Source organism: Danio rerio, chromosome 8 (assembly GCF_052040795.2).
Source record: "Danio rerio strain M-AB ecotype USA chromosome 8, GRCz13ab, whole genome shotgun sequence".
Classification (NCBI taxonomy): domain Eukaryota; kingdom Metazoa; phylum Chordata; class Actinopteri; order Cypriniformes; family Danionidae; genus Danio; species Danio rerio.
In genome coordinates this window covers 4720001-4722500 of record NC_141028.1, presented here as the reverse complement: position 1 = coordinate 4722500, position 2500 = coordinate 4720001, and the positions used below count along the sequence as shown (strand labels likewise).

General features: G+C 35.0%; 1 long non-coding RNA gene and 1 pseudogene across 1 annotated transcript in view; one reads left to right on the top strand and one right to left on the bottom strand.

Annotated features, from left to right (window-relative positions):
* LOC147842518 (uncharacterized) overlaps positions 1-716 on the top strand; it is a 3681-nt pseudogene extending 2965 nt beyond the window's left edge.
* LOC147842515 (uncharacterized) overlaps positions 1-2500 on the bottom strand; it is a 199899-nt gene that overhangs the window by 19598 nt on the left and 177801 nt on the right. The window lies entirely within an intron of this gene.

Here is a 2500-nt window from a genome sequence, read left to right as displayed (position 1 = left end):
ATGTATTGTTCAATCTATCTATCAGTCCATTGTTCAGTCTATCTATCATTCAGTCTATCTACTGTTTGTTCAATCTATCCAATATATCCAATCTATCGTTCAATCTGTCTGTCATTTTATTATTCAATCAATCTATCACTCTATTGTTCAATCTATTGTTCTATCATTCAAACTATCATTCAGCCCATCTATCATTCAATCCGTTGTTCAATCTGTCATTCAATCTATCTATTGTTCCATCTTTCAATCTGTCTATCATTCTAACGTTCAATTATCTGTTCAGTCTATCTGTTATTCTTTCTATTGTTCTGTCATTTAAATCTATCTATATGCAAACCATAGAGTAAACGGAATAATTGACAGCGGTCCATTGAATAATTAGATAATAATGCACATATAGTATGTCTCTAACTGTCATGTTTTTTAAATACTGTTATAGTTCTATTGATCAATAACGAGCAGCTCATCAGCTCAGGTGATGTAAAGAACAATGTGTTTTTCCATGTGTGTGTATAGGGTAATTGGCGGAGGTGGAGATGCAGATGTGCAGGGGTCTGCTGGAGAGTCAGTGGTGTGTTGGAGAAGAGGACGAACAGTGGCTGCTGGTCCATAAAGAGCGGGAGAGGCAGGCAGTGAGCGGTAATCCAGCCGAGGAGCAGGTCTGGAGGTCTAATCCCCCCTCAGAACAGCCCTGCCTGGGGCAAACAGACAGATAATCCTGCCTCTGGAGACCTCAGACACTGCTGACTTACACTCGCTCGCTCTCGCTCTCTCTTGACAGATCTTTCTGTCTTTCTCTCTGTCTGTCTATCGCTCTGTCTATCTGTCCTTTTATATCACTTTGTGTTTTCTTCACGTCTATAAACGCAGTATTGAAAAATATGAGGAGAAATATTATAACAATGAAACATTAAAATAAAAAATTATAAACAAAACATCATAACCATCATAACGTAAATAAACTGTGTAACTAATAAGAACACGTGAAGATCTATCTATCGTTCTATCGTTCTATCTATCTTGCATTTAATCTATCTGTTGTTCAATCTGTATCATCTTACCATTCAATCTATTGATCTATCGTTCAATCTATCTATCACTCTACAATTCAGTCTATAATTCAATCGATCTATTGTCCAATCTATTTATCCTTCTCTCTGTATTGTTGTATTGTTTAATCTATCTATCTATCTATCTATCTATCTATCTATCTATCTATCTATCTATCTATCTATCTATCTATCTATCTATCTATCTATCTATCTATCCATCCATCCATCCATCCATCCATCCATCCATCCATCCATCCATCCATCCATCCATCCATCCATCCATCCATCCATCCATCCATCCATCCATCCATCCATCCATCCATCCATCCATCCATCCATCCATCCATCCATCCATCCATCCATCTTTTGTTCAATCTATCGTTCTATCTATCTGTTGTTCAATCTATCTATCGTTTTACCAGTCTATTGTTCTATCAATCAATCTATCATTCAATCTATTAGTCCATCGTTTAGTCTATCTGTTGTTCTATCATTCAATCTATATATCGCTCTATCGTTCAATCAAGTTGAATCTATTGTTCTATCATTCAATCTATATATCATCCAATCTATCTATCGTTTAATCTTTCTCATTCTATTATTCACTCTATTGTTCAGTCTATCTATTGTTCAATCTATATCTTTCAATCTATCTGTTCAATCTGTCGTTTTACCATTCAATCTATTGTTCTATCGATCACTCTATCTGTCAGTCTATTGTTCAGTCAGTCTATGATTCTATCATTCAATCTATCACTCTCGTTCAATCTATTGTTCAATCTATCTATCATTCAATCTCTATCGCTTTATCATTCATTGTATTGTTCAGTCTATCTGTCGTTCTACAATTCCAACACAATCTCACGGCAATTCGTAACTTTTTCATTTAGTGGCTAATTCGTATGAATTTGTACAATCTAATTCGTACAATTTAGTATAATTTGCTTTTCCCCCAATGACGGTTGGGGTTAGGGGTGGGGTTAGGTGCCACGCCTCCTTTTTAAAATCGTATCTTTCGTACGACTGAAATCGTACAAATTAGCCACTAAACTGGCAAAACGTAAAATACTTACGTTTTCTCGTGAGATCAGGCTGACAATTCAATCTATCTATTATTAAATCTATCCATCTTCCAGTCTATCTATCATTCAGTCTTTATCGTTTCTATGGTTTAACCTATTTAGCTGTCTGTCTGTCTGTCTGTCTGTCTATCTATCTATCTAAATTGTATTATTGTTTAATCTATTTTTCGTTGATCTATCTGTTGTTCAATCTGTATCGTCTTAACATTCAATGTATTGTTCTATCATTCAATCTAACATTCAATCCATCTATCAGTCTATTGTTCAGTCTATCTATTGTTCCATTATTCAATCTCTATTGCTATATCTCTACCTATATCGTTTGTTCTATCCATCTATCTATCTATCTATCTATCTATCTATCTA